Source organism: Crocodylus porosus, unplaced genomic scaffold (genome assembly GCF_001723895.1).
Source record: "Crocodylus porosus isolate Cpor-Errol unplaced genomic scaffold, CroPor_comp1, whole genome shotgun sequence".
NCBI lineage: Eukaryota > Metazoa > Chordata > Crocodylia > Crocodylidae > Crocodylus > Crocodylus porosus.
In genome coordinates, this window is record NW_017728947.1 from 50,037,883 (window position 1) to 50,061,429 (window position 23,547).

General features: G+C 40.1%; 1 protein-coding gene across 2 annotated transcripts in view; it reads left to right on the plus strand.

The window, feature by feature from the left end:
- Positions 1-23,547, plus strand: part of SIPA1L1 (signal induced proliferation associated 1 like 1) — a 431,247-nt gene that overhangs the window by 121,638 nt on the left and 286,062 nt on the right. For both annotated transcript variants that reach the window (XM_019551381.1, XM_019551380.1), the window contains exon 3: positions 9,273-9,335. The gene's annotated coding sequence lies outside the window, so the exon portion shown is untranslated. The remainder of the gene's footprint in view (positions 1-9,272; positions 9,336-23,547) is intronic.

Here is a 23,547-nt window from a genome sequence, read left to right on the forward strand (position 1 = left end):
TAAAGATTTTGTGTCATAATCAGGTAGTAGCTTAAACTAATGGTATTTTATTGCTGCATATATTATATTGTGCTAGTATTTCATTTGTAAAATATGAAAGTATTTTTGAAAGTAACTGTATGTATGTTACAACACTACACTATGTGGCCAGTAAATCAGTTTGATTACTAGCATGAACATTTTTGTGCCTATAGTGGTTGTGAGAACAATCATTGATAGGGTGGTTACTGAAGTGGAAACTTCAGATCCTACTGCTTCAGGCATCTTTACATCCAGAAAAGGTTATTTCCTGGTCACCCTGAGGAAGAAGTGATAAGAGAAAAAAATTATCTTTAATTGACATGGTAGGGGAAAAAAACTGGTGAAAAAATACTGGAACTGAATGTGGTATTCTTTCACTGTCATAATCACATTATGTTACTGATTAAAGAGGATATACTATTGAGTATCTTCTTGTAATCAATATTACATTACTACTTCAGTGCTAACAGAAGTGGTTAAACATGTATAAAACTACATCAAGTTTCTGTTGCACGTGTACTAAAAGTTTCCTTAAAGGAATGCCTTTTCTAAAGTCTAAACTTAAGATGTTTTTGGCAGATGCTTGGTATATTCCAGTTACATAAAAATAAGTGAGGACTTACAAATTCAGGATCTTTCTTGGCTGGCAGGTCTTTTAGGTCTTTAGTGTCTGAGAGGCAAAGTCAGCAATATTCTGTTTTAATTTCAGTGCATCAAAGAATCAAAATACTTAATGTGCTGTTGTAGTCTTCTCTAAGTCCGCCCTGGTTGGAGACCTTGTAGCATAGAGTAGGGTTATCAAATATCCAGTTTCAAAGATGAAAATGCCTGTTGGGGAGGGGGGTTAATATGATTGAGGATGGGGCAGTGATATGCCCATGCCCTGCCCCTGTCCTTCACTCCCAAGCCACAGCCCCCCCCCAGCCCTGCTGGTGCCTTTTACTCCCAACCTGCAGCCCCTCCCCTCCGCCGTCCCTGCTGATACCTCTCACCCTGACCTGCAGCCCCCTGGCACTGCTTGTGCCCTGCGCATTGGGTGCCGGTGCCGATCAGGAGATCCACGGTTCCCCCTCCCTCCCTGGTGCCTCTCACTCTGAATCCACATCCTCCCTAGCCTGCTAGTGCTCTTCACTTGCAGCTCTGCAGTGTCTCCCACCAGTCCCTGAAGGGTGTCTCTGCCCCCTTCCCCTGCTGGAGGGACAGACACCTCCTGCACCTCCCCTGCCCTGCTGCAGCCCTAGCTCCTGGACACTTTCCCCAACACCAACAGGCACCCGCCCCCGTCCCCTCCACAGGCACAGGCACATAGCCCCCCAGACAATCCGCAAGCCCTGGCCCTGCAACCCCCGCCCTCTGGAGATTTACCTGCATGCAGCTGCTGGGGCTGCTTCCACCACCCTACCTGGACTCTGCCAGGCTGCATGCTGGCCATGTGCGTGTGCAGATCCACGTGATGCCCCCTGATTCCAATCACCCTCCTCCAGGCCCCAGTTTTTATTTTTAAGGCCATGTGTTAATGACTAGAACAGATTAAAGTGTTTTGGCAGTAGTTTTTGAAGGAAAATACTCTTCAGCTCATAATGGTTGATGTGAACATATGCTGCTGAAATTGTCATTGTCCACAAAAGATTGGGATGTAAAGTTGATAAATGAGGTTCACTTGAAGTAATATAGATTTATTTTTATGCGTTTTTCCCTGTAGAAGCATTCTGCGTTCCTAATTATTTATTATCATTTTATTTTCAATTCTATCGGAAATAATATACTTCCCTCTCATCCCCTTTCATAATAGGCAAAGGGGAGGTGTGACTTGATGACAAAATTTAGGAAGAATTTTTCTCTATTTACTAGCCAATTGCCTGTCAAGAATGATGGGGAGGGGGGCAGGGAGTGGGGACAGAGCACCAGCACCCAATGCCTCGCGCTACCACTGCTCTGCCTCTGGTCCTGTGCATATCCCTCCCCCGCCCCACGTCTAGCCCTGTGCACCAGAGCGGTGGCGGGGGAGGCAAGGCCAGCACTGTGCTGCCAGCACCCCACGCTCCTGCTGCCTCCAAGGAGCATGGCTGGAGGGGGGGGGGGGGGCCCCCCCAAGCTGCTGCTGCTGCCTCCTCCTGTCCATAATGCTCTTGGAGCCCTGCCCCCGTTCTGTGTCCAGCCGGAAACCCGTGTGCCTCAGGTAACCAGCATTTTTAGGGGGGGGGGGGGCACCCCCCATTTCTCACTCATGCCAGATTACAGGGAGTCTATTGCACTACTTCTTTTATTACTAAAACTCCCATGTAAGTAAGCATTTCAGTTTTGGGGGTTTGGATGTTCTGGTATCTTTCCCCTTGTTTCCTTCCATTTTCCCCTTATCGTCTGTATATGTGTGTTCAGGTTCTACTGCTGTTGATTTCTGCTTCCTCCCTTTGTTACTGCGGTACTCTTACCCTTCTAATGTAAAAGGCTTGTGTTGGTTACTTTTCAAGGGAGAAGAATGGTTAATCTACTTGTTCTAGAGTTGGTCTGGAAGTTGAAATGTGCTTTCTTTTTCTAGGTGTTTCAGACTTTTCATAAAACAGTGGGACTTGCGCTCATTAATCATGCTTTGGAAAATCTCACTCTATACCCGTGTTTTTTCTCTATTTTGCAGTCTGTAAACTTGCTTATTCATAGGAGTTAGTGTAATCATTTGAAATTTCCACACAGTAGTCCAAAGGGTATTATCAGTGTGAAAGTGTTTCTGTGCAATAGGCAGGCAAGGTTCTTTGAGTAGATGTGATATCTTTTATTAAGACCGAGTAGTTGGAAAAAAGTTCTTGGCAAGCTTTCAGGCACAGTCACCCTTCTTCAGGCATAGGGAGTCTCTGCTGCTCTGAGACTCCAAGGAGATTTTCTATAGCTGAAGAAGGGTGATTGTTCCCAAAAGCTTGCCAGGAACTTTTTTCCAACTACTCACTTGGTCTAATAAAAGATATCACATGTGCTCAAAGAACCTTGCCTACCTGTGTCCTTAGACCAACATGGCTACAACCAAAAACTCAGTTTCTATGCAAACGTTTTTTCCATAGATATTTGCTAGGTGGTTTATGGCATCAGTTTTATATTTAGCCTGTAACAGTCATTGTTATGGTGCAGCTCTGCGGATGAGAATATATATTCCTGAGTCTTTAAATAACATAAGTTCATTCAGTTAGAATGGGGCCACTGGTGAGTGGCTATTTCAGTGGTAGTTGAGTCTGTTGCACTGGAAGGAATCTGAGCTTCCCCTACTAATGGGATTTAAGTGCCCAATTTTGAAAAATTTGGCCTAAAAGTCTTGATTTTTGGGGGCCAAATTCTGTTTATTTTGAAAATCACACAGTTATTGACATCAGTGGTATAATACGTTCAAATATAGGCCTTTTGTTGGCATTGTTGTCATTTTCAGCATGTGTGTTTTGTCCTGTTTTCTAAGACTGTATTTATCCTTTTGATTTTAATTGTAGTGATAATCAAATGGAAACAGTTGCATCAAAATCCTTCTGATTTTAAGTGAGAAGACAGGGGGAAGGGTATTTAAAATATTTTTATAGTTCTAAAATTGTAAAGTACATTCATAAAGAGAGTTTTGGTAGAAAATATAACACTGATGTTACTGCTGTGATGAAAATGTAGGACAGATTCATACAGATTAACAGAAGTTTAGGGCTGGAAGGGACCTTGTGAGATCATCAGGTCTATCCCTCTGCTCTGAGCAGGAAAGACTGTTGTGGTCAAATAACCCATCAAGGTGAGTGTCCAGTCTCTTTTGAAGATCTCCAGGGGAGTGATTTTTTTAATTGGACCTATTGCATGATTGGAAATTATCCTTCTTCTGGTCTACGATAATACTAATAGTGTCTCTGCTGTTTTTACAGTCCTGCTCCATTTCTTTATGCAGACAGTTTTGCATATGGAGTTTTATACAAGCTGTTGTGTTGTTTGTTGCTTAGCTCAAAGCTACATCTGCTTCTTTCTCAGACCTGAAGAAGAGTACTTTTGCTCAAAGGCCTGTCTAAAATCTCTCCCAATGTTGCAGGTGGTTCAATAAAAGATACTGCCTCCAGCCCTAAATATCCTTGCCTCGCGTTACTTGGACCATCACAGCTACAATATCACTCTTATTTTATTGCATCAAGACTGCAGACTTGGGACAATTGCTGGCATGTATTTGAACTCTGTGAGGGTGTTCAGTACCAGGAACCTGAAAAACAGTTGAGGAAATGCAGCTTTCCTGCACTCAATCTTAAAGCCTCTGTGAAGGGTGTGAATTTGCAGTGATTCTTCCAATTACTTATGCAGGAGATCTGGTATTTGGTAACTTGTTTTGGAGTTGAGAACAGTCCTTTTGCCTGTCTTCAAGCAATGCATTTTTCTTTTTTTTTCCTCCCCCCCCCGCTACCCTGCTGTAAGAAAATAGTCTTTTTCACTGGGACCAAGTTATTTTCTTTCCCTTCCCCCTTGTACGCCTACACCAGTATTTTTTTTCAGCTCGGCAAGTGTGTTTTTCTCACTTTCTCTGCTGTGTAGGCGGCCTTCCTGATCACAATTGAGCTTCACAGGAAATTTTAAAAACCTCTCTCCACAGTAAATCTATAATTTAACACCAAAGAAAATATATGGCTTTTGTTTAGAATCATGAGGCATCTCATTAATGGTCAGAGCAGCTAGGAATCTAGTTTTAAGGAAAATGGATTTTTTTTGCATAAATGTATGCTGTTGACATTTGGTCTAAGCTTCTTTTATTGGGCACTACTTGTAGTAATAATTCACATCATCCACTTCACAAATGATTGCTAACAAAATGTCATAAATGCAAGAAAGGAAGGAGGAAATAGTCAAACATTTAACCTCCCTATTTGTTTTAGACTGATCTAGAATAGAAAAAGTTTAGCCTGTAGCTAGAATGACTTTCAAATGTGGCCATGCATAAAACATTACCATTTGTGAGGTCCAGATACATTTCTCCATTGCAGGTTGTTTTTTGGGTGGGTTGTCTGTTGTTTGCTTGTTTTTTTTAAATGGAAGTAATCATTCTATTTGGAAATGTTTGTTTTCATTGTAATTGCTCATTTTGAGTACCTTTTATGTCCTATTAGTGATGCTTGTAACTTAAAGATGTTGGTATCAGACCATTTTGTCTGAAGATTGACATCCAAACTTCTCTTTTTATTCAGGCCACATTTATTTATAAAGGCCACATTATTTTCTCAAAGTGCACTGAATAATATTGCATCTGGCCCTTGCTAGAGAAACCTTTATTGATACTAGTATTCCTGCCAACAGTTGCTCGACTTCTAATCTCTCTTTTCTGGCAATGATTACTGACACAGTTATGGGGCCAGTTGTCATAGCGTCTGAAAACTTCAATTTATTTAATAACAGCCAATCAAATTGTAGAACTGGTTACTGTGAGAAAGTATTGTCTTAGTGACCATCTACATCTGTTTTTCTAATTAAGTTTTCAGATGGAAGCCAAAATTTTGGGATCCAAAAGTCTTTATGGAAATAGAGATCAGATATCATTGTTAACACTGCGAACTAGTGGTGTTTAATGTTGATTTGATCATATATTCTAGCAGACATGGAAAAAAGGTTTTAAATTTGTTTCAGTTGTAGAGTTTTTAGAATTCCACAATGGATGGTTCACCTAAATTCAAATCTGGCCACCCGTCTTGTTCAGTACATACGTTTAAACACTTTGGTGGATAATGATGTAGTATGAGCTGCAGTACTAGTGTACTAGCATGTTCTTTTCATCAGACTGACCTGTGATGATGTCTGTCTTCCCATAATGTCCTGTAGAGATAACAACCAGGAAGAAAACAAGGCAGCTTGATCTGGTGTGGATAAAAGAATGACCAGGATATTTATTTACTGTCCAACTTCTTCACTCAAGAGAGTAGCCATGTCTGCCTCTTCCTCAGGTAGTTCACCTTTTACAAGACTTTTGTTCTTGGTCTCCTACAGAAACAGTTCTTGAAAATGTGGTTTTTTTACGTCTTGGATTTGCCAAAAGTTTTTTTTTCCCTTTTCTTTACAGCTCAGGTGGTTGTCTTTATCATTCATGTCTCAGTTATTTCCTGGCTGCGCCACTTATTGTCACCCTAGAACTGTCAGTGAATGCCTTGGGAAGTTCGGTAGTGCAGAATTCATCTGCATGTCTTCCTGGGAAGCTGGACTGATAGGAGCCTATGCTCCTTATTGTGTACCGAGTCAGCCTTTGAGAAATGTAGGTGCTATTTGCTAGTTGATTTAGAAGCCCTAGTTGGCTTAGTACTTTATGGTTTTGCCTGAGCATTGAAAATGTTTAAAGCTTTACGGAATATGTAAGATGCAATCTCTACTCAAACGATAACCCCCCTGGGGCCATTTGTTGCAGATTGTGTGACTATCTCTAATTTCCTACCATTTCAATGCATCCAGAACACTTAAGAACAGGCTGAAATTCAAGGGAGGTGGATAAAGGCTTTTTTATTGCTTGGCGTTTATGAGAAATTTGTCTAATGCCAAGTCTGGCTACATTCAAAACGCCTTGTAAAATGCACTTTTCTCGAGGGTTCTGCAAAACGATGGCTGATACTTCAGTATGCTGGTCAAGTTAAATTTGTGTTGTAAAGTGAAGAGGCAGATGAGATATTTGGAGTGTAGTTATGGAAAGTAAGCTCAGATATTGAAAAGACAGGCATTTTTTTAAATGCTTATGCTAGGAATGCAAGCTTTGTCTGGTTAGCCTTATCACTTACAGGATTAAAAAAACCATTTAACTACTCTAATGAAGAGGGAATTTTTAGTATGTGTTTAAGCAAGGTTACCAGTAGATGAAAATACCTCATTTTAAAGCTTTTCATTTTGTGTGTTGCTAACAAAGATATATTATCATTAAGGAAATGGAGAGCCTTTATGAGAGTTTTGTGTGCGTGCATGCATGCATGTACCTTTAGATACAGTTATCTATGATAGATATTGCTATGGTTTTCTTTTTTGGGGTAAGTCATATGAAGGTCCAGATAACTGAGGAAGTCACTGAAAATGCTCACCTAATCTCTCTCATCAACTCTGTGACTGAAGCATTCGTCATAACCATGGATGGAAAGGATATATGGTTGGAGTGCTCACAGTGAGTCAGAGCTGTCTTAGATGCAGAGGAAAAAATTATTTTCTGGCCATCAATTTTACTTGTCATTGGCAAGGAGAGTGCTGTCTCCCAGTTGTATTGCAATCCCATGGTTTAGCTTTTTTGTAAATGATTTATGTATATTTGTTGGTATTAGGATATGCTTCTAGTGCATGCAGCTTAAATTAGTTTTCAGGTTTACACTGCTAGGGTACAAAAGTTATGTGATTACTTGAAATTGAACTTCAGGCCAAATTTGTTTTCCTTTTTCTGTTTTTGGTTATTTATGAGCTATATTCCCATAGGTAAAGCCTTATTGGGACTCTTTTATTGAAATTAATACATGAACTATTATGATTGGGAGCTAAACTTTTGAAGTGAATCATACATGCATTACCAAGTGATTTTTCTAGAGTAAGTGTGCCACAATAAAGCTTCTTTTTGCTTATGTTTCACATACCCTGTGCTTCTAATTAGACACCTAAAGCTATTTAGGTGCCAAACCTTCAACACCTCTATAATTAGCTCATCATCTTGTCAGATGCAGCAGATCCTTTTGTTAATGACGGAAGAATAAAGCTAAAACTTCCATATATAACTTGTTTGTGGGTTAAAGCCCTTTAGATTCAATCATCACTGGTGATGTGGGTGGCCATCTGGGTTGTTTGAAGGGGCTGCACCTGCTTCAAAGAGCAGTAGTCCTTACAATAGGAGGGAGGCCTAGTTGGAAGTGTATGTTTCTAGTTTGAGAAGAAAGCTATTATTTCATTTCTCTGTAAAAATATAAATGATTGGCTTATGGAATGGAATCATTGTTTTGATTTTACATATCTCTGAAGCAGTGATTTTACACCTTCTGGCTTTGTAGGATGTCCTACTGGATCAACCCAGATAAATAATATTCTGATAATAATGAATGGATTACCAATTACTCAGTAATGCTGAGCATATTTTACATGGTGAGGGGTGCAAATTGACTTTTGGTTACTTACCAGAGCAAGAAATGCCTTCCAAACATGGTCACTGATAGTCTAAATAGGTGATCAGTTATATGAATTCTGTAGTATTATGCTATACTATACTGGATTTGCCTATTTCAACTTTGTTCAAACAGCACCTCTAAGAAACATCTTTATTTCAGTAAGTTACAAAAAGGCTGCGTGAGAATTAGCCCACCCTTTCTTTTTTATCCAGCAGCAATACTTGTTTGAGGATTTGGGATCTGAGACCTCCTTTAAAATAGACTTTTTCTGTAGTCCTTGTTTACTATCACTCACTACCTGATTAAAAGATCATGGCTTTCAAGGTCACTCAAAGTGAAATCCATGTGGCAATCGCTGAAATCAATAACTGTCACGTACCTTATAATAACAGTGTCTTCAGTATGTTTTGCCAGGATAGATTCTGTGACCTTTCCTCAGTACTTGGAAGTCCTATACCATCTGGATTCTGTATTGCTAAGGAACAGAGAGAGAGCTGAGTCCGCTTTACTTTTTATACCTTTGGGTAGGCAAGCTAGGCCCCGAAAGACACTGCTGCCCCTCCCCCCCCCAAGACCTTGTTTATATGCACCAAGAATGGAATCCATGTGGATAACACATTTCTTTTTTTGCATTAAAGCTGATGTATGCTGTAATTACATCTCTGATTGTATGTGTTCCATTGGTACAGTGGCAGGGGCATATTGTCAGTTAATAGACTAAGTTCTTCAGCCCCTGTCTTTTTCTAGGCATGGAAAAGATCTTTTAAATCTGTTTTACATGAATAATGTTTGTATTCACTTTTCATAAATTGAGCAAGAAATTGATAGATAGATACATCAAAATAAGTAAATACATATATTTAGTTTAGTTGTACTTCTAAACATACGTGCATAGTGTATAGTCTGTCTCTTAAGGCAGTTATTTATTCTGCATGTTGTTGATTAGGAAGAATGTGATATATTTGTAGTTAATATTTGTATATTACATTTCAAATACATTACATTTTAGGAGGTTGGCTGGCAAAGTAATCTGAAAATCAAGAAATCTGAAAATAAGCCAAGATTCAGCCTGCTATAACTACAAAATTGTGAAGATTTAACAGCAACAGATTCAGTGCAATTAAATTAAAACTCTTACTTTTTTTGCAGGTTAATTCTTATGGGTGTTTGCGTTTGACTTCATGAGAAACAGTAGAATCCCCGACTGGTAAAGTAAGTTCACATTTTCATAATTTAAGCGTAGAGGAAACTACAGTGTTATCTAGTAGATAGAGCGCTGGACTGCGAGATTTTAGTGCTATCCCTGGCACTGAGTGGTCAGCTGTATGACCTTTTGGAAGTCACTTCACCCCGTGCCTCAATTTCTTCATCCAGAAAATAGGAGAATGCTAAACTTTTAGAAAATGCTTTGTAATTTATTGCTGAAAAACACTATGCAACAGCTATTGGGGATGGGATGGTAGTAGTAATAATACATAGGCCTTTAGATTAGATTATAATGAATTCCTCCATCAAGTCCAGTAGCTCTGATACAAAAATGTTCAGGTTCAACTTAACAACGTCCAGGAATGGAAAATCCACTACAATCCTTGTTCAGTTGTTCCAACTGTTAACTACTTATGGTTAAAGGTGGCATCTTATTTCCGGTCTGAATTTGTCTAGCTTCAGTTTGCAGGCATTGAAACTTGTTAAACAGCTGTTGACTAGACTGAAGAACCCTCTACCAAATATATTTTCCCAGCGATAGATGGTACTCAAATTTAACCTTTGCTTTGACAAAGTTACTTGAGTCTTTCACTATAGATATATTTTTTTCACTGATTCTCTTGGCTCCTTGGTGAGATTTCTCTCATTTTTCAACATCCTGCATTATGCCCTTGATTTTCTCATTCTGCATTATGCCCTTTTCACTTAATCTTGTCTCTCACTGCCGTCTCACAATTATTACTCCATCGCTACCCCAGACATTATCATGCACCTAACATTCCTGAAGTTGTACTACGGTGTTTTCTGGGCAGATCCTCATGTTCACCTACATATGTCTCCTTCCCTCATCCTTCTCTGACATGGATGCATGTTCTCATTCATGACTCAGCTGAATGTGTGCATACTGTCACAGTGATGCTTCTCCCCCGTGTCTCCAACACTGGAGCTTCAAGACTAGGAGGTAGTTTCACAGGGCTGAATAAGACTGGAAGGTAGGAAGCCTATACATTCTTCTGCATGAAAGGAACCAGCATGGGATTAGCTGATATTTCCAGCGGGATTCACAGGAGTGGAGTGGATTCTGACAAGGGGATGATGTACAAAGCTGGCTGCAGCTGGTTCCTCCCTAGCTGTGGTCAATCTCATGATCTAGAGCAGGGCTGTTGAATTTCTAGGTGGCTGTGGGCCACACCAGAGGAAGCCACTGCCCCTACCCTTCTCCCCGGGTTGCCCCTCCTATCCATCTCTACACTGAGTCAGGTGCCCTGGCTTCACCCTTGGCTCCCATGCATGACCACAGAGGTGCCTCAAGCCGTGGGCTATGCTGCATCACTCTCGGGGGGGGGGGCAGGAAGTGGAAACCAGAAGAGGGAGGAGGAGCCCAAAGACCCCACCTGCTGCTGCAGCTGGAGTGATGGTGGGAATGGTAGTTGGGTTAGAGCGTGGGGGTTTCAAATTAAACCCTTACAGACCACCAGTTGGACAGCCCTGATGTAGAACACCTGCCTACTTTTACTGTGTTGCTTTCTGTACAGAAGCAGTTCTTTCCTTAGCAAAGAAGGCCAGCAGACAGACCCAAGGAGTCTTTTCGACTTTCTGAAAAGCTATGTGGAGATGAAAACAAATTTTTGAGTTTTGCAGCCAACGTTATAGGCATCTAAAAGCCAGATTAAATATTTGGACAGTTTGGATATATTTTGTCTTGCATTAAAACTTTGAATGTTGCCTTTCAGCCAGAACTACAGCTCTGGAATTGATTTGTAAATACTGTACTGAAAGGGTGTGTAGATATTACCTCTGTCTGTAATGATATGAAAATTTGAAACATAGATTCTTGAAGTCTGTTGAACATCAATAGAGTGACTGCTTATCTACCTTGATAAGAAGCTGCCCATTGGACTGTTTGGACTGTGGATGTAGGATGTTCTGAACTGCATCTCTTCATATGTCAAATGATTTGCAGGCCCTTTTATATGACCAGGCCTTGGAAGGAGATTTCCCCAAACCTACTAGCTCAGCTGAAAAATGTAGTCTGTCATGTTTCTAAAGCTGTACCCATCTCATTTAAATTGCCATGCTTAACTTCTCTTACCCTTCCAAATAATTCCTTCTCTCCTCTCTGTAAACCACTGTAGTTTCCAGTCAGCCCTATACACTCTAGTATCTTCTCTCTTTCTCCCCAGTCTCAATCAAAGATGGTGACCTCTACCTAGGATCACCTCTGGAACTGCTAATCTGTCTTTTGAGGTGCTCTTATCTTCTAGTGTGAAAGACAGCATTTTAGAACAGTAAAGCAGGGATTGTAGAAGTTTGGTTCTTGGTTTGAGCAACTGATGGGAAGGAAACAAATTTTCATTTTGTGCTTAAAATGAAGGGACTCTTCTAGCATTCTGAATGATTTTGACAAAGCTGGAAATAATATTACTGGGTATGATAGCAAATACACTGGCAGAAAAATTTAGCGGCACTTAATTTATAGATTACTGAATTTTTTTTATCAGATGGAAGCTTTACTTCTGTACTTCACTTGAAGAATCATTTTGCAGTAAAAGAATGTTTTGGGGGAAAAATGTGTTTCTGTCTTTTACTTTGATTTTTTTGAGTGTTTCTGCAGATATGTGAGATGCTCCTTCTTGAGAGTCGCTCTGTTTAATGTAGTGGCAGTGGACAGGTGTCTATTTAACTGCAGTTGGGATTTAGCACACTATAGAGTTCATAGCTCCTGTGTGAATCCTTACTTTTCCCAGTACTGCTTTGTTAGTGCAGTTCAGCCATTACAGATACATCTTTGCTGTTTCAAACCACTCCTGAGCAGACGGGCAAATGCGACGCACTGGATTTCAGTTTTGTGATATAGGTGTAGCTTTACTGTGGTGTTATATGTGCTCATATATTTATGTTCATTTGTGGTAATAAAACTCTTGAACTGAAAGACTGTTGTATATAACTGCCTGTGCCACAGGGTGGCTTTGAGGAGCTGGTATGTAAGGAGGTCCTTACAGACCTTTGGGTCTTGAAGAGTTGAAGGTCCTTCAGATTTGCTTTTGCCTGCTTTCAGTGTTTCAGAGCAAGCTGGATTTTCAGAATGGATCTGACAACCCAGTGATCTATCCAGCAGTCTTTGGCTCCTTGCAAGGCTCATGTGATAGACAAACATCTGATTCCAGGCTCTAACAATACCATAGTCAAGGAGGTGCCAGCACTTAGAGCAAGGGTGTCTTCAGGTCGTCTTGTACTTGTCACTCTGTCTGAAGATGGTGTTTATGATGACAAGACTGTACATTTGCTCAGGAGAAGGATACCATTGGAGTTGGCTTTCCATACTCTTTCCTTCTCAGTGGTACCACTCCAGAGTTCCAGGTCATATGCGACTCTGGCATTGAAGTTACTAAGGAGAATTAACTTGTCTTCTGTGTGAGTATTAGTCAGAATGTCATCAAGGTTGAAATAGAACTGCTTTTTGACAGCATTGTCAGCATTTTAGTGTTGGGGCATATGCACTGATGATGGTGGTATACTAGTTGTTGCTGAGCTTAAGACAGAGGGTCATAAGATGTTCGTTAGTGCCCGTAGAAAGCTCTGTATATTGACTGATGAGCTGACTTTTGATGGGGAGATCTCAGCTTTGGTAGCAGCTGCTGAATTGCACCCCTGTCTCAACTCAGGGGCCAGATGACCATCAGGCTACTGCCGCCTGCATGCAGATTTGTGACTGGAGACTGCTGGATTCATTCGTCTTGTGTCTGTCACTACCATTGCTTCAGGCATTTTGGAGTTTGGTATGGGAGAGCATGTTGTTTCTTGTGGTAGAAGCCTGCATGTGACTAATGTGAGGAAGCTCATGTGTTGAAACAGCAGCCATCTTACCTTGACATGGTAGAGATCTTGGCCCTGTAGCAAGGGAGAACACTAGATGACAGAAGACCTCCATCTTGCTGCAGCCTTCTTCTGTCTTCACAACAGTTGTGATCATGACATCTTTTCTCTGATCCACTGTTGAGGATGTGGGGCTGGACTGTGGTTTGTCTGGAGCCTCCCCATAGGCTTGTTCACCATGGGTGACCCTGCTGCGAGTGTGAGACTCTGAATGAGTCTCATTGGGACACACAAGCCTCTCCACCATGACAAGGTTTCAGTCCACAGAGAGGAAAGTCTTGTGGTTGTGGTATTGTTTCCTGTCCCACTTGCAGGTGAAATGAACTGGTGTCTAATTTCTATGCTGTATTAAAAACCTATACTGTTTATCAATGCAGAATGAATAGTTGCTTCATAATAAACAGGGGAAATAGAAAGGAACTTCATTAGATTTTATTCCTTGAAGCTGACACGAAGCGGGGAATTGTGGCTGGAATTATAATTACAGTAGAATACCATTATTAATTTTGTCCTGTTTATAGTGCCATTGAGAAAAAGAAGGGTCTGTGAAATAACAGTGAGCTTTTTATGTAAGTACTGAATACTTTCCAAGCTTTGTAATAAAATGTGTTAAGATCTGCCTTGTGAGCTGAAAGATTTGGAGGTGCTAACTGTTTTATTAAATACAAGAAGAACATTTTAAGCTTTTAAAATTTAGTTTTCTTTTACCCTCCCCTATCTCCCAAACATGGAGATGTTTTAAAAAAAGTGTAGTAATTTAAACCCAGGAGAAGAGTGTTTTTATTAATGGCAAATGTGCATCTGGATGATTTCCTAGGCAATGTGGTTGTCTGGGATTTTGTTCAGTAAGAACGTATGCCTTTAAGTGGGACAAAACATGAAAATTTATTGCAATTCTGGGAGCTGAAGCTATGAAGGATGTTCATCTTTGGAAAAACTGTGCATCTGTTTAAAGTATTGGGAGTATAGATCTCTTGCATGACAGAAAAAGTTCAGAAAATAAATTTGTTAGTATCTATCCCCTTAGCTCGTGCTGTGCAGCCCTCCCTACTGTTTTCCTAACTCTGCTATATAGTTAGCATTGGAAGAAGTTGTGCTTGTCTTTCATATTGTAGCCTCACCTGTCACAGAATCATAGAAATTAAGGGCTGAAAGAGACCTCAAAAGATCGTAGAGTCCAACCCCCCACCCTTTGGCTGATGAGTCTGTTGTGGGGGAATGGGAGAGGGGAGGGAAGAGGTGTGAGGAGGGGCAGATTGAGGCCCCCTCAATGAGGGACAGAGTAGGCCTGGAGCTGGGGCTCAGGTAGGTGCTGCCCATCCAGGTTGGGACATTAAGCAGAGCCACGAGTGGCTCTTCTGGGGGGTGCTTCTGCTGTTACGCGCAGCCCAGGAGGGCATGGGGGCATGTGCCCCCACATCTGAGCATGGGGCATGAGTGGGTTGCTGCTGTGGGCTGGAGCCAGGGCAGTACTGAGCTTTCCCTGGGGGTGGGCTTGAATTGGGCTGCACTAAGGGTGGGCAGTGGTGGCCCTGGGAGGACAGACTATGGGGGGGAGCTACAGCCACCCCAAAATTTGCCATATCCCCACCCTTGGATCCACTGCCCATCCTGGGCATGGCTCGGCCCCCCCGCCAGCACAAGCCTGGCACTGGCCCTGCCCCCGGCTCCAGCCTGCTCTTGCCCCGCACACAGATCTAGGGGGATGTGCCCCAATGCTCTCTCGGGGTGCACAGGAGTTGTCTCCATTTCTTCCTGTGCCTGCCCCCTCCAGACAAGGCATGGCTCCGTCCCGTGCCCTGCTCCACCCCGGCTAGGCTCCAGTGTCAGCCCCACTCCTTCCCTCACCACAGGGCCTTGATTTGCACCCCCCTTGCCCCTTCCCCCACAACAGATTCACTGACCAGATGCTGTTCTCCAAGCTGCTGGGCTGCATATTGGCAACTGGATCGTTATCAGCTGATTTGGCTTATGAAAAATCAGCCAGTGGCCTCTGGCTATGTTTGTTACTACATTCAACCACGTTTATCTTAGACCAGTTTCAGCCATTTTGAAACTGGTTTATGTGCACTGAGCTTCTGTTCTGTTACAGGTTTAATCCAGTTTCTGATCACTTAAACGGGTGTATGTGAAATGTCTGTCTCTAGCCTAGCAGTTTAACATCCTTTTCATTTACTATTGTAATAGAAAGTATTTTGTTATTTCTTTGAGTGTCTTATGCCTTTTTTTTTAACCTAGGCTGTTTTGAAAACGTTTACCCTCTTTTGGGTTTTTACAACTCATAAATCTCATCCTCGTTTTTATTCATAGACTGGATGAATTTTTCAACTCCCAGTTCTTATCTCAACTTTGAATGAACCAGCCCACATGCTACCATGTCTGCACCTACAGAAGAGGCTACTGCTGGCAATAGCTGGTTTAGCACTTCAACTGAGTCAGGTCCCAGGTGCTTTGCTATTCTATTGCCTTCTGTCATTTCAGTGGTGTGACATTTTTAAAAACATCCTCAGCAAACACGTGTTTCTTGAATGGTTCATCTCTAGCCCTTAAATTTTGTTATGGTTGACACATTTGAGTGATTCATAGATGTCCAGGTCAGTGGTATTTTCCTCTTCTGCAGTTTGGTGTCTACCCTGGCATTTTGTGTTAAGAATACTGGCAAGAAAATGAGATGAAATAAATGTTTAATCCATCCTCTTTACTGCTTGTAATTTAACTTTGCTGTTGAGTATTTGGTTCTTGAATGTTTCTTGAATTTCTTTCCAAATTTCAGCAGCATCCACAATACAGCAGCAGTCTTCTGTAGTTTGTCCAAGGCTATGGAAATAGGTTTTAGTGTAGTCAGCATATCTTCTACATTTCTTTTTAGTCCAGTGTTCACTGCCACAGGTGTGATACTTTCATCAATTTTGTCACAATTTTCTTCACAGATGGTCATCAGGATAGGCCAATTTATTAATAAATAGCTCAAAGCAGTCAGCTGCTGAATTCCATCATACATCTTGGGGGAAGATGAAAGGGAGAATGTGTTGCATAAATGAACTGAGCAATCTTTTCTTCTATGTCATCTTGCTGGACCCGATTATGAACTCTTCCGTAGTTTTACTTAATAATGAATGTCTCTCTTTGAATACAGTTAACTCACTGCCTGAGGTATATTTAGTTGCAGTACTGCTAATATTACCAGTAGACGATTCTGAAGTTGCAGACATTGCCAATAATGGATGTTCATAGCTTCTTACAGCCTGACCTTGAAACAAAAGGGTTAGGTTAAAAAGTCACATAAATTGAGTATTACTCAGTGCATTACTTAGAGAGGGAAGTGCAGGGGAATTGCAAATGAAAGACCCTTTGCAAAGCAGTTTTTTTTAACTGGAGTTCAATTTTTTTAAACCCAGTTCTATAGGGAAAATATTCAAAAAATCATAAAGGTTATCTCGTTCTATCTTAAACTCTTTTCTTTATAGATATAAAACAGCTTGAAAAAAATTACATTTTTATGCACATCCATTAGATTTTGAACATAGACATTTTGAAATACATAAGTAATTCACCCAAAATAACTATTATTGTCAGAGATTTATCACTTGCTATCATTTCAATATATGGTAGGCAGTCCATAAGAATGGTTCAAAAATAGCATGTTTATTAACCAATTGATCCAGATGGCTTACACATGTATACATCACCATCTTCAAGTTCATTGTCTTCTGAGAAGCATTTATCATAAAGTTATTTCAATCAGGCTACACACGCCTAGCATCTCTTTGTTTCACTGTTTATATTTGGCTCTAATTCCTCTTTTTCCCAGGGATACAGGAATTTCTTGAAAATATTCCCAAATAGGGCCTTTTTTTTTGCTACCTGCACCCATGACAATTTTTTTCTCCAGTTTCCAGGTGTTGAAATTGAGACTAATCTACACTTCATAGGATGTTGTTCTTAAATCGCTGATCAGGAAGCCTTGATTTAATCGTTGTTTTCTACAAAAAACGCATCCTTGTTGTTTGATATCCTGTGGGCTGATGGGTAGGTAATCAAGTCTGTTATCTCTCATCTCTATATACTGCTGTTAACAAGAATGTATCTCTGGAGACGCATCCACATTTTGGTAACTGAAACTAAGCATCACACAGATGCTTAATGGGATCTTCTAGATTAAGCACCAAGTCTCATTGGGTAGAGTGGTTTTCTTTAATCTTTACTAATCTATAGAGGAGCCTCTGGAAACCCCATATGATTCAGCCCCTAATATAGTCCATGGCCTGTTATGACCTATTTATAAAACCTATTTTCTAAAAAGGTTACATGATTACATTGTCTCAAATTGTATATAATTAGAAGTTGTAATCCCTATTCCATGATGATAGATTTAAGCTTTAACATATCTTAAATTAAAGCTATCTTTATATAGGTTTATTGTTTTAAAAAAAGCATCTTAAAAAATCATTGATTTTTATCCACCCTTTCCTGCACTGTCTTGGGCCCAGTGTTGGTGCTTTCTGTTGCACATATTACTCCTTACTCTGCTCCATTTCCCTCCTCCACACAACAAATTAACAAAACTACTTTTCCATGTGACATACCTCATCACACACTTTATCCTCCCCTTACCGCCTTCCCCTCCCCCCAAATCCAAACCCCTCACACCTAACAATCAATGACATCTGCTTTCCTGGTCTCATATGCTGTAGTATTTTAGTTTAGAGACATGGATAGAGCACTTAAAATTAATATTTGCGTCTCTGTACACGTACAAAGGGACTAAGAAAGGCCGTTTAACTGAAGCACCCAGATGCAAGGGGTTGGTAGTTACTGAACAGGTGGTGGTTTTTCCATTAGCTGGAGAATAAGCCTCCATTATGGGTGCAGAATTGTAAAATTTTGTAATTGTTGAGCTCAGATAAAGAGAGTAAAGCAAGAGTTTGATACCATCTACGTGGGCTCAGTGGATAGTCCTGATCAAGGAGTACACATGATAGTGTCTGCTGGAGTTGGAGGTTAGGTTCCAACTTGGAATGGAAATACCAATTATAAAATTATTTCTTTATCCTGTTGTAATTACAATGGTTAAACAGTTAATTGGTATGGCAGTGCTCAGATTGGCCCACCTGGGCTGATCAGGTCTGGCCTGCAGGTCTCTTCCAGCTCCTCAAGGTGCGGTGGGGACTCAGTGACTCAGCAGGGCCAGGCATCATGACAACCTGGGCAAGCAGTTGGTTCCTCTCTGAGCCTTGGTCTGAGGGTGGGCAGAGTGCACTGAGGTGCTGAGCTGCAAGCCCAGGGGAGCTGCTCCATGTCCACTTACCTCTGCTGTGCCCTTGCTAGGGTCTGCAGCAGCTGAAACAACAGAAGGTGCCACATCTGGCTGGGCACAGGGATGAGGGTGGGTGTAGCAGTGCTGGGCTCTGTTGTGGCAGAGGGTGCAGAGCCCAGGGCTAGCACCCGCTTTGCCGCAGAGGAGGGGCTGTGCCCACCTGCCCGGAGCATTGTGGGGAACTGGGGGCCAGAGCGGCCCTTCCAGGCAGGCAGGGAAGCCCAGGAAGCTGTGGGTGGCAGTAGCCAGCAAGAGGCTATAGCCACCATCATGCCGTTTCCCAGGGCCAGCTGCAGCAGTGAAGAAGGAAGGCAGCGGTGGTGCTCTGTCCCCGCCGGCCCCTCCCCCCGTCATTCTTGACTGGCAATTGGCTAGTACATTAAATAATGTGTGTATTTTGAACTTCTGACCTCAAAAGTTAAATGTTTTCTTGTCATTTTTATACAGAAGAAAATCAGCCTTTAATTGCAGAGTTTTTAGTAGAGGTTCATTGACTGAATATATTGTTTTATTTAAATTATTTTAATAGATTCTACTACATTTATACCTTAGCCTATGCTGTATTAAATTCATTTTTTAAAAGGAAAGCATATTTATTATTTAAATGAAAAAAAAAAATCATTAATGGATATGTGGGCAATCTAGTAAGGCTTTCTTAACTGCAATATATATGCAAATCCTTAAGTATATTTATAAGTGCGGCAAGATTACAATACATCCAGTACTTGAAAGGAAGGTAATGTGGAAAAGGCAGTGTTCACTTAACTTTTATTTTGAAGTGAAACGTAAGTGAAATGAGGTTAATCTGAGCACTCTAAGGTTTTCTACTGAGAATACTGATAATTTAAAGATTTTTTTTATCCACTGTTAATTGCCTTTTTGAAGTTTGAATTTAAAAGATTTTTCAATATTTTTTTTCCTTTAAGACATGAATACTTTCTCTGTTATAAAAATGCTTACAAGTGCTGAGCAACTAACATTGATTTGCCTTTAAAAAAGAAATGCATTTGCTTTTTGGAAGAAATGGTAATACCACACAGTTTGAAAACCGATATATGAAGTAAAATAGGTAAAATTAAATTCCTTGAAATTTTTCCCCTGCTAATAAAAACCTTACACAGAAATTGTATTTCCACCTCAGATTTATAGATAAAATCCTAACCTCCTTGAGGTCAGTGGAAAAACTACAATTGATTTTAGAAGGTCAAGAATTTCAGCCTCTATATGATAGTCATCGCAACCCAAACAGGAAAGCATGGTGGTTGTGCAGATGGTATATATCTTGCTAATATTTTGCATAAGATTACCAGCTTTTTTACTATTCCCTACTTGGAATCCGATACTTTTACATTTCAGGAGGTAATTTGTCACCGGTATTTTCAGGCCTGTAGCTAAGGACATGTGCTTGTAGGATGCTCAATTGGGAGTAAATTTCATTGAGTGATACTTATAACTATATTTTTTCACTGTTTAAGAGGGTGTTTTTTTAAGGATTCTCTATATAGGGAAGAATATTGCATAAAGGCTAAAGCAGAGGACCGAGAGCCAGGAGCATTAAATTCCATTGCTGACTATTACTTCAGGCAAGTCACTTAGCTTCTTTCCATCTCACTGTAGTTGTATAATAAAGTTCCTACCTTATAAAGATGTTTTAAAAGTTCTTTGAAATGCACAGCTAGAAAGAGTCATGGGTGAATTTAAGAATCTGTGCATTATAGGATTTAAGAGTCTTATGCTCTACTCTTGTTCATTCTTCACTCTTGTTCATATTTAATAGGTGAAGATGGCAGGGTAGCTGCCTGGGCTTCTCTAGATTCTTTTGCTCCCTTAGATCTACTGATGATTAGCCCTGTTTTCCTCAGTGCTCTTTTTGGGGTTGTTCCAAGAAGCTGGGGTAGGAGTTGGGCAGAGGTTGGGGAGAACCTGTAAAAGCACAGCACCTAAAGATGTCCACCTCAAGATTCACAGGCTAAAAGAGGGGGCTGCTAGACTTGTGGTATTTAAATATATAGCAAAAGGACTATATATATTTGCTGTGTCATCAGTGCTCTTGCTTGACTTGGCTGTCAATAACACATCAGTAGCAGATACAAATGCAAACATAATATATATGCATGGGCAAATCATGCTCCTCAGTTAATCACTAACGGAAAGGAGAAAGTCTAAACATCAGATCCCATTTTAACATATGTGAGAAGCAGCTCACATATGTGGGAATGAAGCCTAAGAATTGTACTCCTTATAAATACCCTTTTTTGTAAAATGTTTCTGTGTGTGTCTTCAACTTAATTCTTTAAAGTATTTATAGTTTTTGGTTTTTTTTTTTTAAGATGTATCTATCGGGCTTCGTTGTGATTACTGTTCATCATTCACTTTCAATACGATATTCCTGTGTGCTTCTGGATATTATTCTCATTTCACCTTTCTGGAATGGTGTGCCTTTTATCAATATGTGGGTTTTGATTCCCTTTATCCAGTTTTAAAGAAACACTTTCTAATTTGATAGCTGTATTACTTGACCTATAGATAGACAGACAGATAGATGTATTCAACTCACAGGATTTTCTTCTCCTTTTTAAACAACAAATTGATTGATATCAGCAACAGTGACACACACAAGTAATCCTTCAGTAACAAATGGATATGTGAGCAAAATAGAGGAAAAACTTTTTGCCAGGGGTAGTTTTAATTTCAAACGTCTAAATGGTGATTTACAAACAGTACCTAAATTATTAAATGCCATGGTCATACTTAACTTGTATTTTTTAAGTCAGCAATATTGGATTTGGTCCAATTCTAGCAGATGTGTGTGAGGCTTCTTTTCTCATTGCAGCATACTGTACACATTTTCTGAAATCCATATTATCGTGTATCATGATTTTGGAAGATTTTTTTTTTTTTTTTTACTTGTCATCCATTTTTTACTTTGTAGAGCAGGTACGTTGTTAGCTACTGTAGTGTTCTGTCTTGGATTTACTGATATGGATTGGATGTTATCATATGTAAATTCTAGTTTTTTTGTTAATAACCTCCCCCCCATTTATACAGGTTTTATCTAAAAATGTAGTTTGTTCAACTTGGCTGTCAAATTTCCAGGACTGGGCTTCTCATAGTGGGAAGAGGAGTTCAGATACAGGAAAAAGAGTGAAGTTCAAAAATGGGGTTTATTGCTCTATAAAAGTTACAAAAATGTAAGATCACATACATATTTGATAGAGGATAGTTAGTAATATCTAAGTGGCTGAATTCTTGGAATAGAATTTGAAAACCAGTGCTGTGAAATGATTGAGAACGTTGCATTCTTTCCATGGTCTCATAAATTAATTTTATCCATGTGCAAACGGTCACATATCTGTGGTTTACAATATTCTTCCAGAATACTGTGCCTGTAGATAGATTGTATTTGCAGGCCTGAGACTAAACTCATGTTGGACCTAGAATTAAAATATCAGAAAAATAGACAAGAAAAATATTCCTCAGATATTTGTAAGATGTCTCTCCCTTCATTTGGTATGCATTTTATTAAAGGAATTGTTAATATCCAAGGTCTTTACAGACACAAATTGCTTGGAATATATTTTGTCTGCTGATAATTTTATTTTGAGATATGGTACGTTAAAAGTCTATTGTATAAATATTAGGTTCTAGAACTTTGTCTAGGAAAATCATTTATGCATAGAGAAAGCTGGCACACAGAAAGGTTCAGCACTGTAAAAGATGTTTTCCAGAAGTACCGGTAAAGGAAACACCTGCAGTACTTTGAGTTTTGGCTACTTCATATGTGTTAGTGTTTAGTAGTTCCTGGAGCATGGCAGTTTGTGCCAATATGTTGAAGGTTGCCCTGTCTCTATGGAGAACTTTATAATATTTACATCTCTAGTAGAAGGAAATATGGCTGGAGGGAGTGGATGGGAAATCTTTGTACTAAGCAAAAGTAACTTAGATTTACTTCTTGAAATGGTTGGAAGAAAGTCTTAGTCTTTGAGCACACAGTTTTTAACCTTTCAGTGGTGGTGGAGTCTTAGAATATCCCTGTAATTGATACACAATGCATTGGCTTCTTACAGAATATTCCACTGGAGCTGTATCACTCTTATACTCTATGCTGAAGTTGAGAAGTAAAAAATTGTGGCTGGCATGTATCAAAAAGAAGGTGAATTTTGAAAATCTCTTGAGTTAAAGGTCTAGGTGCAGCATGCAAAATAGACTAATCTCCCTCTATTTTCTTTTGAAGTTTGTCTCCTCCACAATTGAGTTTTTAGGTATCTTTCTAGCCAAAAAGAAACCCACTGGAAAATTCACTTGAAACTTAAAAGACTAAACAGAGACAGAAATGCCAGACAGCTTGCCAGATAGACTTGAAAAAGTAATAAAAATTATACAAATATCTGTTACTATGGAATGAGTAGTTCCTTTCTAACCAAAATGATTAATTTCAAGTTGAGCAAAGAAATTTGAAACTGGAATAGGAGAGAGAAATACATAATTCCCTTTCGGGATTTACTACAATCTGGTTTTTAAAACTCAAGGTGCTCTAAATAGGTGCGTTAACATGAGCTCTTTTTATCTTGGCAACTTGTTTTGCAGTACCTTTTTCATAGATTAACATATGCTCCTTAGAATTTAAAGGAAGCCATTTCAAATTATTTTTAAACTAGACAATGGGCTTTTCTTCCATAAGATTCTTTAATCTCTTACAAATTTTAGAAATGGAGGGTTGGAAGGGACCTCAAGATTATCAAGTCTAACCCCCTATCTTGAAGCAGAATCAAATACACCTAGACCATCCCATTTTCATTAAAAAATTAGGCGACTGTGGCATTGATGCCTACATAGTCATATGGGTCGCAAATTGGCTAGAGGGCTGTACCCAGAGAGTGGTGGTGGATGGGTCATTTTCTACCTGGAGGGGTGTGGGCAGTGGAGTTCCCCAGGGCTCGGTTCTCAGGACTGTAGTGTTCAACATCTTCATCAGCGACTTGGACGAGGGGATGAAAAGCACCTTGTTCTAGTTTGTGGATGACA